Source organism: Myodes glareolus, chromosome 25, assembly GCF_982192425.1.
Source record: "Myodes glareolus chromosome 25, mMyoGla1.1, whole genome shotgun sequence".
NCBI classification, from domain to species: domain Eukaryota; kingdom Metazoa; phylum Chordata; class Mammalia; order Rodentia; family Cricetidae; genus Myodes; species Myodes glareolus.
Window position 1 is genome coordinate 4,636,949 of NC_142050.1, and position 15,535 is coordinate 4,652,483.

At 43.2% G+C, this 15,535-nt stretch overlaps 1 protein-coding gene across 6 annotated transcripts in view; it reads left to right on the forward strand.

Annotated features, from left to right (window-relative positions):
* The first annotated feature begins 2,560 nt into the window (after positions 1–2,560).
* The window catches only part of Dync1i1 (dynein cytoplasmic 1 intermediate chain 1), a 311,008-nt gene continuing 298,033 nt past the window's right edge, over positions 2,561–15,535 (forward strand). For 2 of the 6 annotated variants that reach the window (XM_085683897.2, XM_085683899.2), the window contains exon 1: positions 2,561–2,739. The gene's annotated coding sequence lies outside the window, so the exon portion shown is untranslated. The remainder of the gene's footprint in view (positions 2,740–15,535) is intronic. The other 4 variants (XM_085683900.2, XM_085683902.2, XM_085683898.2 and 1 more) reach the window with 2 other exon arrangements.

The window sequence follows — 15,535 nt, forward strand, 5'->3', positions numbered from 1 at the left end:
TTTTCTTAAAATCTTCATGAGAAATGTCTTTGATTAAAAAATATCCTTTCCCTATTTGGTTTGATATTAGAGTCAGTCTTATCAGTCTCTGGAAATATGGTTCATTCAGTCATGTCCATTTCTAGTCTTACAGTGTCTGTTCCATGTCTAGGAACTGGATAATGAAAATAAAAACACATAAACTAAGTACAATGTTTCAACAATTTTAAGGGTATAAGTTCACTAGTGCAAAGTATATTCTCATTGTTAAACAACTAAACAATAGAGCTTTTTTATCCTGCTAAACAGAGCAAATGAGCAAACAAAAACTCTCTCTAATCATTCCTGTAGATTTTCCCACTGGAAAATAACTGTGTCATTTTGGCTCTTTTACATTTTTCATATAAATGGAATCACACAGTATTTTTTCTTCTATAACTGGCTTATTTCACTTAACATAATGTGCTCCACATTTCTTTATCTTATAGCATTCAACAGGCTCTCTATTTTTGAAGCTATATAATAATCATATATCTATATCTACATCTTTCCTTTGACTATTAGGCAGAATGCTTCAGCAAACATGAATGTTCAAATAACTCTTCAAGACCCTACTTTGAATTCTTTTTGAGGAAATAAAATAAAGTAACTAATAAAACTAATTTTACAATTGATGGCTTAATATTTGCTTAGCATATATTGCAAGATATTTGTAATGCTAGAACTAAGCAAATCCTGGAATCCTATATAGAAGTTGGCTGATCGCTTCAACCCTTACCTGTAAATCTAATCTCCACACCATGGTTACTTCCAGGTGGCTCTTACGTGTTTTTTGTTTGTTTGTTTTTCTACTCAGATGCTTTCGGTGGCTCCCAGGACATCTTTTCAGCCTCTGCTATGAATCCAGTCACATTCTTCATGAATCCTGCCACTCTCAAAATTACTGGCCTCCTTACTATTTGCTGTGTTCATTTGGGTGTCTCTCTCCTCTGTACTTTTATGTCTAGACATGCCCCCTTCCTCACGCCTGCTGTTAAAATAACATTTACCCATTCAAGCATCATTCACATTTACAATTGTTTTAATTACGCTTCTTTTTCACTACCCTATTGTCATACCTTTGAGAATAAAAACTGAATTCTCCTAAGTTTTGAATCATGTGATGTGCCTAACACAACACTTTGAAGGCGGTGGGCACTGCACAATGTTGTGCTATAAAGGCAGACGTAAGGGCTCCCAGGTAAACTGAACGCTGGGGCAAATGGAACTCATATCTCAGGGAGGGTGCTCAGGAGCTGTGTCAGTTTGTAACTTCTCAGAGACTTAAATTCCTTTTGCAGGGTTATATTGCTCAGGGCTCTATAGAGAGGCAGAATTGAGAGAATGGATATATATTAAAAGAGGATTTATTAAACTGGCCTACAAGGTACAGTGTAGATGGTCAAGCATTTGCTGTCATTATGTAGGAAACACCAAGAGCCCAGTAGCTGCTCAGTTAAGAGGCTGGGTGTCTCTGCAGCTCCCATTTGGTGCAGAGGCCTGGGGAATTCCTGCAGAGCCACTGGTCTCCAGTTCACTGGGAAGACTGGGGAAAGCTGGCTCTGAGGTCGTCTAAGAATGGCGGCAGTGGCCACAGGGTGGGTGAACTGCAGAAGATGTGAACAGGATGGATGAACTTGCCAGCCCTGGGTGGAGAGACCAGCAGCCACAGTTAGAGAGCAGTACCTGCTCTCCTCACGTTTACACTCTCATCTTCACACTGATGGCCAGGATGTTCAAACAAAATGATGAGAAGACCATCTAGAAAGTGGTACCAGTCCCACACTGCCTAATATCCTAAAGGCCATTTAACAGCCTTATAACTGCGAGAACAGTAAACTTTGGGGAAATTCAAGAATGTTACTCAGATTCTTAAGAGCCAGGACCTCTGAGAAGCAATATAAAACAAGTTTTACCATACACACACACACATACACACACACACACAGTATATACTACTGTGTGTATACAGTATGTATATTACATATACATACATGCATATATGTGTTCACATATGAGTATATATCTTTTCCTATCTATAACACTATATATGTTTCCTATCTATAACACATCTATATGTAGATGCGTGTATGTATATCTATTCCTGTATGTATACATATATGTATGTGTCTATACATGTATATATTATTTACGCATGTGTATATATTAATATATTCATAGAGATATAATGTTTATGTTTGTGTGTGTATCAGTGCATGTGTGTGTTTGTGTATCTCTGTGAAAATCTAGGTTTAGACGCACCTGTACAGCAAGGATGGAACTAAACTTGTCTGTTTCTGTTTATAAGACTTAAAGTTTCTCTGTCTGGGAATGAAAGTTACCCACAGAGGAAATCATCAGGAGCTTGGCAATCTCTCTTTTGCAGTAACTTAGGTGTGCGCCGCCTGCGGCCAAGGACTGGCTGTCCCCGGGTTCCCTCCAGACTGCCAGACTGGCCCAGGCAGTGCTGCGCTGTGCTGAGGCCCTCCCGCGGGAGGCGCGGGCGTGGAGGGCGTGGGCCGTGGGCGGGGCGAGTCCCGCAGCCAGGGTGCTGGGAGCTGTCAGTGTCAGGCTCAGGAGAGAGGAAGTGATCGCTCCGGGAGGAGCGCGAGCCTAACCGTGCAGCGTGAGACAGCACATCCTGCAGGCGCAGGCCCGCCGCTCTCCGTCCTCCCGTGCCTCCTCCACCGCCCCGGGTGAACCTCCACAGACAGCGTCCAGGTAACCGGTGGGTGGGAAGTCGCGTTTCTGCGCAGATACCTCCGATCCCCTCCGCAGCCCTCCGCCCGGGTGACATCAGCAGGACACCGGGAGCAGCACGGTAGCGGTGACCGCTGCAGCTACCACTGGGCACAGCCTGGGTCCCTTCCCCAGCTCCTGTGTACTCTGGTGCCTCAGGCTGAAGTCCTCCAGCGGCAGCCCCTGCAGCAGCTGCCCAGGAGTGGAGAGGCGCAGGCAGAGGGGGAAGGGTCAAGGGTGTCATCACCTTGTGGCCCACCTTGTGCACTGGGAGAGGTACCAAGGCACCCCGCCTTGGTCTTCTCTGGGGGAGCAAAAGACCTGCAGCTTTGCGGTCCGCACCAGCTGATGGCCCCTGGGAAGGGAGAGCTGCAGAGTGAAGCTCTGTTTCTGGGAAGGATGCTGTTTGATTACATTTCCGAGCTGTCTGTAAAGCTCTTGGATGCTGTTGCTACCCGCCAAGTCGGAGGGCGAGAATGTACTTCCAATGGAGCTTTAATTAAACACTCACAAGATGCCTGTTTCTCTCTCTGCTGGATTAAAAAAAAGAAAGAAAAAAGTGTGGCTGGGGATGTGTTTTGGTAAACACCTTCGCGGCTGCCTGACTCTCTCCTTCCCCCACTCCCACCCGGAATTGCTCTGGCCATATAAAGCTGTGAGTCGTCATCAGAGCAGGGAACCTGGCAGCCCTGGTGGGGAACCTAGTGTACCCGAGTCTCATGACATCTACCTCGGCGGCGGTTAACAGGAGGCTGGGGAGCAGGAAAGGAAATCACTTAGGAAACCAGAGACTCTAGGAAAGGCAGAAAATGGAATAAGCATTCTGGCAGTCCTGACTCCACCATACCTAAGGCAAGAACAAGTAGCCAGCCATTTTCTTGCTGGAGTTGTCTTCGAAATGTGCATAACAGACTTGATGCAGTTCAGAGTTGTGGAAGAATTGCTTCCAGACATTACAGACTCGCAGGAGACTTAGCTCACGGTGGTGAAGCATGACAGTAACTGTGAGATAACCTTGGCTAATGGCATGGCGACGAATAACTGTCCCCGGAATAATTTTGTGCAATTGTGGAAGTTACTGGAGGAAATGTGTTGATTGGTATTAGAGTACTTGTAACTTTGAAATGGGAACATTCAATGCTAATTGCACTTGGGGTCCTCTTGAGAACTTGAGTAATACTTCCTCTGATTTTTTTTTTTAACAATGCCAAGCTGGCTCCTAAATGGTTAGCTATCCGGAAATGTATTTAACTTTATTCTTCCAACCATGATTCTTAATGAAACAAAATCTGGCAGTCCCAGCACTAGAGAACAGTGATCTCTTCACTGGAGCCAGCTCTCCAGGACATGAGATCTGAGGATCCAGTGATCATGAGATAGTCCTTTAAAACCACCTAGAACAGGACAGGGGTGTACCTATCCGACCTGCCCAGCCTCAGGCACTATTTCCAGCCCGGAGCATCTGTGCATCTCTGCCTTGTTTCAGGTTTCTGATAGCTGTGCATCTCTGCCTTGTTTTAGGCTTCTCACATCTGTGCTCTGGGACACTGCAAACTTTTGTGCACTGTCCTCCTGAGGGCAGACAGTGCAGGTTCATACCTTCTGCCTACTGCCTGCCCTGACCCTTTTGCTGTTGAGTTTTTACCAGGATTAGTTGTCCATTAAAAGCTTCCTTGTATAATTTTTTGGAGCTTTTATTTATTTATTTATTTATTAAGAATTTCCACCTCCTTCCCACCTCCCCCCCCCCACCTCTCCCTTCTTCTCTAGTCCTAAGAGCACTCAGGGTTCCCTGCCCCACAGGAAGTCCAAGGTCCTCCCCCCTCTATCCAGGACAATAAAGGTGAGCATCCAAACAAACCAGGCTTCCGCAAAGTCAGTCCATTCAGTAGAATCAAAACCCAATGCCATTGTCCTTGGCTTCTCTGTCAACCTTCAATGCCAGCCACATTCAGAGTATCCAGTTTGATCACATGCTCCATCACTCCCAGTCCAGCTGGCCTTGGTGAGCTCCCATTAGATCAGCCCCACTGTCTCTGTGGGTGGACGCACCCCTCGTGGTCCTGACTTCCTTGCTCATGTTCTCCCTCCTTCTGCTCCTCATTTGGACCTTGGGAGCTCAGTTCATAGCAGCACTATTTGTAATAGCCAGAACCTGGAAACAACCTAGGTGCCCCTTGATAGAAGAATGGTTAAAGAAGGTGTGGAACATATACACATTAGACTTTTACTCAGCGGTAAAAATCAATGACATCTTGAATTTTGCATGCAAATGGATGGAAATAGAAAACGCTTTACTGAGTGAGGTAACCCAGAGCCAAAAAGAGGAATATGGTATGTACTCACTCATAAGTGGATTCTAGCTATAATTAAAGGACATTGAGCCTATAATTAGTGATCCTAGAGAAGCTAAATAAGAAGGTGAACCCAAAGAAAATCATATAGTTATCCTCCTGGATATTGGAAGTAGACAAGATTGCCAGGCAAAAGTTGGGTGCACGGGAGTGGGGAGTGGATGTAAGGGGAGATGGATAGAGAGAAGGGAGACGGGGAGGATTCGGGAGAGCTTGGGGGGAATGGGATGGGTGGGATGGAGGAAGGGTGGATATGGGAGCAGGGAAGTAAATATCTTAATTAAGGGAGCCATTTTAGGGTTGGCAAGAGACTTGTCTCTAGAGGGGTGTCCAGGTCCAAGGAGAGGTCCCCAGATTGTTCCCTGGGCAGCAGAGGAGAGGATGCCTGAACTGGCTTCCTTGTATCTTTATGAGAAATTGTGGTTAGGGTTATAGGAAGAGAGGAGAAGAAGCTCAATGCACAGGGTGAACAGAGCAGAGTCAGTAGACCATGGGTCTGAGAGCTTAGCTTCAACAAGCATCTGAGATGGTAGAAGGGTGTTTCTGCTATAGTGCATTCGGTTTAAAAGGAGGTACTGTGAAATTTCCACCATAATTGGTCTTTCCTAAAAATATCAATCCCCAAATATGTATCTACTAAACTTTCCCCTTGGGTCCAGTGTTGTTCAGGCAGTTCATAGGAAAGCCACACGCTCTGGGCATGTTTAGACAGCTATGTAGGCCAATAGTGTAAAATGAATGTCAAGCTTTTAATCCCAGGCTGGTTTCATAATGGGCTTTATCTTTCCCTGATTCTTTCTGTCACTTAAATGGGCACCAAATGAAGGGATCACAGATAAACTAAGTATCTTTTATTTCTGCTTTATCACCTCACACTGTATCCACTAACAACAGCACAGCTGGGAAGAACGGCTACCAAACTGTGCTGAGCGTTTTTTCATGGACCTCATTTTCGTGTCTCCTCACTTGTATTTTAAAATAAACTCACAGGAAAACTCATGACACAGACATAGCTTGCAATCCTGTTGTAAAGATTAAGAATTATGTCATAAAGATATCAGTAACTTCCTAAGACTCATTCAAGTTAAGTGGCTAGGATTTTGCTCTCAAAGCCCAGGCCTTCATCTGTAACCACACTTCCAGACTGAGGAGTTCTGATAGCTTTCATTTCAGATACTGGGTAGTCAGCTGTTTTATTTCTTTTTTGGTCCTTCGATTGGATCCGTGGGGTGGAGACCACTTAAGCATGCAACTGAGTGAAGTAATCTGTGGAGGTCATGATTGCTGAATGGTAGACGTAGGATTCAAACCAGTCTGGCAGGCCTACTCCAGACCTCGTCCACCTCAGTTACTGCACCCTGGCAACAATAACAGAAAGTAAATTGTAGTTGTCCTATCAGAAGACATGTATTAGAGACACTTGTGCTGTTACACTAACGCACACCAACTATTTATAAGTTCCCAGAAGGCCTTACGTAGGGGAAGGGAAAGACTGGAGCCCTGGAGCCAATCAGAGGAGGAACTTGCCTCCTAGGAAGACATTCCACGCAGTTTGGACATTTGGCAAACCATCTTACGGAAGTGACTGCGGCCTATGGGTCGACAGGACTGCTTCTCGGTCATATACACCTTGCCTCTTTGAAATCTTGCCGCAATTTAAACAGAAACTTCATTATCAGTACCTCAAAGACAAACTTGGGAACACCAGACCCCTCCATTTGTCCCTTTCCCCAAGGCGGCCATGATGAGTAAATCTCTTCCCTGTACTTTTCACTGTTCCTTGTCTCTTTAACCGGTGAGTCAGGGATCAGTGGGCAGCGCCGCTTGTTGGGACTGCCAGGGTCTACTTTTACCCTAAAAACTCCCCTGAGAAAACATTTTCTTTTAGATTAACCTTGAAGCCACAAGTATTACCATGTTTCTGTCACCTGATTGGTAACTGTGGATAATATCCTAAACTCAAGCTCCACTTATTGACCCTTTTCAATAAAACACTGAATACCCCCTCCTTAAATAGAGGATTTCAAAACTATGTGAATTTCTGCTCCCTTGACCACAGATTCCTTTTATTTAAATAATGTGTATTTTACATCACCTAGAAAATGTGGGTCCCACCCTGTATTTGTTTGGGTACTTACCTAGAACAATGAACGGTTCGATGTTTTGAGTATACCTCCCTTCGGATATACATTCTAGGTTTGTGTTCCTTGCTTTGTTGTGTAAGAAGGCTGGCACAAGAATGCGAGAGCAAATCTTGTAATGTAAGCTTCATTGCCTAAGTACTAGTCTGGAAGAGATCTGGGTGGGCACATAGTCTCCATGAGTCTATTATTTATTATTAATATTGTTATTATTATTATTATTTTTAAAGTAATTTTATTAAATTATAAAAGTTTCCATTTCCGCCCCACCTCCCAATACCCTCCCACTTCCCCCACTCCCTCTCCTCCTCCCTCTTCGTCCCTAAGGGCAGACAGGGTTTCCTGCCCTGTGGGAAGTTCAAGCTCCTCCCCCTCCCTCCAGGTCCAGGAAGGTGAGAATCCAAACAGACTGGATCCCCAAAATCCAGTATATGCAGAGGAAACAAGTCCCACTGTCATTGTCAATGGCTTTTCAGAAAGACTCCGGGCTAGCCACATTCAGAGAATCCGGCCACATTCAGAGAATCTGGTTGGATCACGTGCTCGTTCAGTCCCAGTTCAACTGGCGTTGGTAAGCTCTCATTAGATCCGTCCCCATGTATCAGTGGGTGATAGCATCCCTCGCAGTCCTTATTTCTTTTTTCATTTTCTTTGTTTTCTTCGTCCTTCTGCTCCTCATTTGGACCTTGGGGGGCTCAGTCCGGTGCTCCAATGTGGGTCTCCGTCTGTATCGTCATCCATCTCCAGATGAAGGATCTATGGTGATAAGCAAAATATTCATCAGTATGGTTATGGGCCAAGGCCGGTTCAGGCACCCTCTCCTCTGTCCAGAGAACAATCTGGGGATCTCTCCTTGGACCTGGGATCCCATATATAATCAAGTCTCCTGTAATCCCAAAAATGACTCCCTTAGTTGAACTATATTCTTCCCTGATCCCATATTCATCCTTCCTCCCTCCCCCACATCCCGGTCCACCGAGCTTTGCCCATTCCTCCCCTACTCCCTTCTTTCTAACCGTCTCCCCTTCCAACAACACTCCCACCCCCACCCCCCATGCACCTGAGTTTAGCTGGGACTCTTGTCTATTTCCTACCTCCTGGCGGATAGCTAAATAATCTTCATCAGGTTCATCTTCTTATTTAGCTTCTCTAGGATCATGAATAACAGGCTCAAAGACCTTTAATTATGGTTAGAATCCACTTATGAGTGAATACATACCGTGTTCCTCTTTTTGGGTTTGGCTTACTTCACTCAGTAAAGCGTTTTCTATGTCCATCCATTTGCATGCAAAATTCAAGATGTCATTGTTTTTTACCGCTGAGTAAAACTCTAATGTGTATATGTTCCACACCTTTTTTAACCATTCTTCTATTGAGGGGCACCTAGGCTGCTTCCAGGTTCTGGATATTACAAATAGTGCTGCTATGAACATAGTAGAACAAATGCTTTTGCAGTATGTTAGGGAATCTCTAGGGTATATTCCCAAGAGAGGAATTGCTGGGTCCTGAGGGAGGTTGACTCCCAGTTTCCTGAGAAACCGCCACACTGATTTCCACAGTGGCTGCACAAGTTTGCATTCCCACCAACAATGGATGAGTGGTCCCCTCATTCCACATCCTCTCCAGCATAGGCTATCAGTGGTGTTTTTGAGTTTGGCTATTCTGACAGGTGTAAGATGATATCTCAAAGTTGTTTTGATTTGCATTTCCCTGATCGCTAAGGAGGTTGAGCATGACCTTAAGTGCCTTTTGGCCATTCGAAATTCATCTGTTGTGAATTCTCTGTTCAGATCAGTACCCCATTTTTTAATTGGGTTAATTAGGGTTTTAGTGTCTAGTTTCTTGAGTTCTTTGTATATTTTGGAGATCAGACCTTTGTCTGATGAGGGGTTTGTGAAGATCTTCTCCCAGTCGGAAGGTAGCCTTTTTGTCTTACTGACAGTGTCCTTTGCTTTGCAGAAGCTTCTCAGTTTCAGTAGGCCCCATTTATTCATTGTTTCTCTTATTGTCTGCACTCCTGGGGCTCTGCTTAGGAAGTGGTCTCCTGTGCCTATATCTTGTAGACTACTTCCCACTTTCTCTTCTATCAGGTTCAAAGTGGTCGGATTAATGTTGATGTCTTTAATCCATTTGGACTTGAGTTTTGTGCATGGTGATAGATATGGATCTATTTTCATTTTTCTACAGGTTGACATCCAGTTATGCCAGCACCATTTGTTAAAGATGCTATCCTTCTTCCATTGTATACCTTTAGCTCCCTTGTCAAAAATCAGGTGTTCATAAGTTTGTGGGTTAATATCTGGGTCTTCTATTCGATTCCATAGGTCGACTTCTCTGTTGTTATGCCAATACCAAGCTGTTTTCAATACTGTAGCTCTGTAATAGAGTTTGAAGTCAGGGATGGTAATGCCTCCAGAAGTTCCTTTATTGTATAAGATTGTTTTGGCTATCCTGGGTTTTTTGTTTTGCCATATAAACTTGATTATTGTTCTCTCAAGGTCTGTGAAGAAGTTTTGTGGTATTTTGATGGGAATTGCATTGAATCTATAGATTGCTTTTGGTAGAATTGCCATTTTTACTATGTTGATTCTCCCAATCCAAGAGCAGGGGAGGTCTTTCCATTTTCTGGTATCCTCCTCAATTTCTTTCTTCAAGACTTAAAGTTCTTGTCAAATAGATCTTTCACTTCCTTGGTTAGAGTTACCCCAAGATATTTTATGCTATTTGTGGCTATCATGAAAGGTGATGTTTCTCTGATTTCCCTCTCTGCTTCTTTGTCCTTTGTGTATAGGAGGGCAACCGATTTTTTGGAGTTGATCTTGTATCCTGCCACATTACTAAAGGTGTTTATCAACTGTAGGAGTTCTTCGGTAGAGTTTTTGGGGTCTCTTATGTACACTATCATATCGTCTGCAAATAACGAAAGTTTCACTTCATCCTTTCCAATTCGAATCCCCTTGATCTCCTTATGTTGTCTTATTGCTATTGCTAGAACTTCAAGCACTATATTGAAGAGGTATGGAGAGAGTGGACAGCCTTGTCGTGTTCCTGATTTTAGTGGAATGGCTTTGAGTTTCTCTCCGTTCAATTTGATGGTAGCTGTCGGGTTGCTATATATTGCCTTTATTATATTCAGGTATGATCCTCGAAAACCCAATCTCTCCAACACCCTTATCATAAAGGGGTGTTGAATTTTGTCAAATGCTTTCTCAGCATCCAATGAAATGATCATATGGTTTTTTCTTTCAGTTTATTTATATGATGGATTACATTGATAGATTTGCGTATGTTGAACCAACCCTGCATCTCTGGGATGAAGCCTACTTGATCATAATGGATGATTTTTCTAGTGTATTCTTGGATTCGGTTTGCCAGTATTTTATTGAGTATTTTTGCGTCAATGTTCATGAGTGAGATTGGTCTGTAATTCTCTTTCTTGGTTGTGTCTTTGTGTGGTTTTGGTATCAGGGTAACTGTAGCTTCATAAAAAGAGTTTGACAATGACTCTTCTGTTTCTATATTGTGAAATACATTAAGGAGTATAGGTATTAGCTCTTCCTGGAAGTTCTGGTAGAATTCTGCATTGAAACCATCTAGTCCAGGACTTTTTTTGGTAGGGAGATTTTTGATAACAGCTTCTAATTCTTCACGACTGACAGGTCTATTTAGATTGTTCAGCTGGTCTTGGTTCAACTTTGGTATATGGTACTTATCTAAAAAAATGTCCATTTCTTTTACATTTTCCAACTTTGTGGCATATAAATTTTCGTAGTAAGATCTAATGATTCTCTGAATTTCCTCTATGTCTGTGGTTATGTCTCCCTTTTCATTTCTGACCTTATTAATTTGCAAGTTCTCTCTCTGCCGTTTGATTAGTTTGGATAAGGGTTTGTCAATCTTGTTGATTTTCTCCAAGAACCAGCTTTTTGGTTCATTGACTCTTTGGATTGTTTTCTGTGTTTCTATTTTGTTGATTTCAGCCCTCAGTTTGATTATTTCCAGTCTTCTAGACTTCCTGGGTGAATCAGGTTCTTTTTTTTCTAGAGCTTTCAAGTGCGCTGTTAAGTCTCCAATGTGTGCTTTCTCCGTTTTCTTTAATTGGGCACTTAGTGCTATGAACTTTCCTCTTAGCACTGCTTTCATAGTGTCCCATAGGTTTGAGTATGTTGTGTCTTTATTTTCATTAAATTCAAGGAAAACTTTAATTTCTTTCTTTATTTCTTCCTTGACCCAGGGGTGATTCAGTAGTTGACTGTTCAACTTCCATAAATTTGTTTGCATCCTGGGGTAGCACTGTTGTTGAATTCTAACTTTAATCCATGGTGGTCTGATAAGACACAGGTGGTTACTAATATTTTTTTGTATCTGTGGAAGTTTGCTTTGTTACCGAGTATGTGGTCAATTTTCGAGAAGATTCCACGAGCTGCAGAGAAGAAGGTATATTCTTTCCTATTTGGGTGGAATGTTCTATAGATGTCTGTTAAGTCCATTTGATTCAATAACTCTAATAATTCTCTTAATTCTCTGCTGGGTTTCTGTCTGATTGACCTGTCCATTGGTGAGAGAGGAGTGTTGAAGTCTCCTACTATTAGTGTCTGTGGATTGATGACTGCCTTGAGTTCTAGAAGTGTTTCTTTTACATAAGTAGGAGGCTTTATATCAGGGGCATAGATATTCAGGACTGAGACTTCCTCCTGGTGAATTGTTCCTGTTATGAGTATAAAATGTCCATCTCCATCTCTTCTGATTGATTTTAGTTTGAAGTCAATTTTGTTGGAAATTAGAATGGCTACACCTGCTTGTTTCTCAGGTCCGTTTGCTTGAAAAACCTTTTCCCAACCCTTTACTCTGAGTAGATGTCTGTCTTTGTGGTTGAGGTGTGTTTCTTGTAAACAGCAGAATGTTGGATCCTGTTTTCGTATCCAATCTCTTAGTCTGTGCCTTTTTATAGGTGAATTGAGTCCATTAATATTAAGTGATATTAATGACCAGTGGTTGTTGACTCCGGTTATTATGATTTTTTGTTTGTTTGTTTAATAGAGTTTGTATGTGTCCCTTCTTTGAGTTAAGCTTGTGAAGGGTCGCTAGATGTCTGAGTTATTGTAGGCAGTGTTGGCGATGTTGGATTCCTTGGGTTGCGATTTTCCTTCTATTACTTTCTGTAAGGCTGGGTTTGTGGCTACGAATTGTTTAAATTTGTTCTTATCCTGGAATATTTTGTTTTCTCCATTGACAGTGAATGATAGCTTGGCTGGGTATAGTAGTCTGGGTTTGCATCCATGGTCTCTTAGTTTCTGCAGTACCTCTATCCAGGACCTTCTGGCTTTCATGGTTTCCATAGAGAAGTCTGGTGTAAGTCTGATAGGTTTACCTTTATAAGTTACTTGACCTTTTTCCTTTGCAGCTCTTAATATTCTTTCTTTAATCTGTATGTTTTGTGTTTTGATTATTATATGGCGAGGGGATTTTTTTTTTGATCAAGTCTATTTGGTGTTCTGTATGCTTCTTGAACCTTCATAGGAATATCATTCTTTAAGTTGGGAAAGTTTTCTTCTATAATTTTGTTGAATATATTTTCTGGACCTTTGATCTGCAGTTCTTCTCCTTCTTCAATCCCTATTATTCTTAGATTTGGTGTTTTTATTGTGTCCCAGATTTCTTGAATGTTTTGTGATGAGAATTTGTTGGATTTGCTGATTTCTTTGATCTGAGCATTTATTTTCTCTATGGTATCTTCAGACTCTGAGATTCGTTCTTCCATCTCTTGTATCCTATTGGTTATGCTTGATTCTGTAGTCTCTGTTCGTTTACCTAGATTTTCCATATCCAGCTGGCCCTCGTTTTGTGTTTTCTTCATTGCCTCCATTTCAGTTTTCAATTCTTGAACTGTTTCCATTACCTGTTTGATTGTTTTTTCTTGGTTTCCCAGTGTATCATTCATGGATTTACTCATTTCTTCAAACTTTTTGTTATATTTCTCATCCATTTCTTTACTCATTTCTTCAATCCTTTTGTTGTACTTCTCATCCAGCTCTTTAAGGGAATTATTCATATCCTGTTTAAGGGACTCTATTGCTTTCATCATGGCATTTTTTTCCAATTCTTCTGAATTAAGAGGTTCAAGTCCTTCTATTGTAGGGTCGTTGGGATCTGGTGATTTCATGTTGTTTTTTAGATTGTTGGAGGAGTTCTTGCCTTGGCGTCTGCCCATCTTTTCCTTCAACTGCTCTATATTGGATCTTCTGGTACCAGGTCAGGTTCCCTTGTTGAGCAGGGACTTCACTGACAGAATGTCTACCTTTCTTCAGGCAATCTATTGAAACACAGGCACTCCCTCATGCCGGGTTGCACTCACAGCCCCGTCCCAGCACGCAAGGGAGCAGCTGTGGGGAGATCTTGTGGCCCCAGGGGAAGGGGAGAAAGAGAGGGAGGTGTACCTGGATGAGGGCTGGGATGGGATTCGGGAGAGCTCAGCAGGGTATAGCCACCACTGCAGGGCAACCAGAAAGTCGAGGGGGGTGGGGAAAGTCTGAATTCCTCCTAGCAGAAGTCCTCGGGCCAGGAGCAACTCACCCCTCCTCCAATGGATGTCTGCTAGAAGATCACTGTCTCTTGCTGGCCAGGAATGTGGCTGAGGTGATTCAGGGCCTGCCTGTCAGGCAGGCTCTCAGAGCACAGGAACTGCCCCTGCCCGGCTGAGCCCACAGCCCAGGCTCAGAGTCTATTATTATTATTATTATTGAGTTGACCTCTTTATGTCCATAGACAATAGAGAGGATAAACATGAAGATTCGGGGTAGGCTCTGAATCTTGTTGATGCAGTATTTTAAATTTATCTGCATTTATATTTTAAGGTAAAATTAATATATTTTCAAAAGCAATGAGATTAAGAAGCACTGGTTCTTTTTTATTTATTTTTTTATTATTAAAAAATTTCCTCCTCCCTACCTCCCATTTCCCTCCACTTCCCCCCACCCACTTCCCCCCACTCTCCTCCCACTCCCTCTCCAGTCCAAAGAGCAGTCAAGGTTCCCTGCCCTGTGGGAAGTCCAAGGTCCTCCCCCCTCCATCCAGGTCCAGGAAGGTGTGCAACCAAACAGACTAGGCTCCCACAAAGCCAGTACATGTAGTAGGATCAAAACCCAGTGCCATTGTCCTTGACTTCTCAGTCAACCCTCATCGTCCACCACATTCAGAGAGTCCGGCTTGATCCCATGCTTTTTCAGCCCAGTCTAGCTGGCCTTGGTGAATTCCCATTACATCAGCCCCACTGTCTCAGTGGGTGAGTGCACCTCTCGCAGTCCTGACTTCCTTGGTCATGTTCTCCCTCCTTCTGCTCCTCGTTTGGGCCTTGGGAGTTCAGTCCAGTGCTCCAACTGTCTCTATCTCCATCCATTGCCAGATGAAGCTTCTATGGAGATATGCAAGGTATTCATCAGTGTGGCTACAGGATAGGGCCACTTCAGACTCCCTCTCCTCAGCTGCCCAAGGAACTAGCTGGGGACATCTCCATGGATACCTGGGAACCCCTCTAGAGTCAAGTCTGAAGGGGGAGGGGCACAGAAGTCACTACTGAAATGTATCAAGGCAAAGACACTATGCCAGGGCTAGCCAAGGAGAAATGCTCTTCTCTGTCATTTTTGGCATTTCGCCTAGAGCCCAGGAGTCAGAACATCTACATGAGCTCAGTCTGCAACCAGGTAGAGCATCCAGCAGTGGCCACGGCTGGAGCATTAGTCCGTTATTCTGACACTTACCCAGAGCACAGTCGGAGCTCTATTACTGACATGGTTGTTCATCACAACACCCCAAAATCCCGGAAGGTAGATGCTCTTATCCCCTTACACAAACAAAGAGCGGCTTGGACAATCCAGCACCGGTCCCGGGCCACCTGAGGCCAGCTAAGGAAGTGCTAGATTTCAAATACAGATCAACCCAACTCCAAAGTCCATTCATTCTTTTCCTACCACATCTCACTGTGTCTTTATCAGTGGGTTGCCAAAAGTAGTGCTTAATGCAGCTGTTTATTATGGCAGTATTCAGTGTCCTTCAAGAACACACTCGCTCACACACTGATAGGAAAAGCTGGAACATCTTATCAGAGAGAACACGGAATTTATACATTTCTCAGTGTGGCATAGTCTCATTTATTAAAAATGAAGCCTCACTCATGTGCTTTTTACGAGTTTTCAGGCATCTTGTAGAAAACCAAACACTTAAGGGCCCTCACCTAACCCAGCTCAACGACAATCTTCCCAGGCTAGCGGCAGCTCAGCTCTTTAT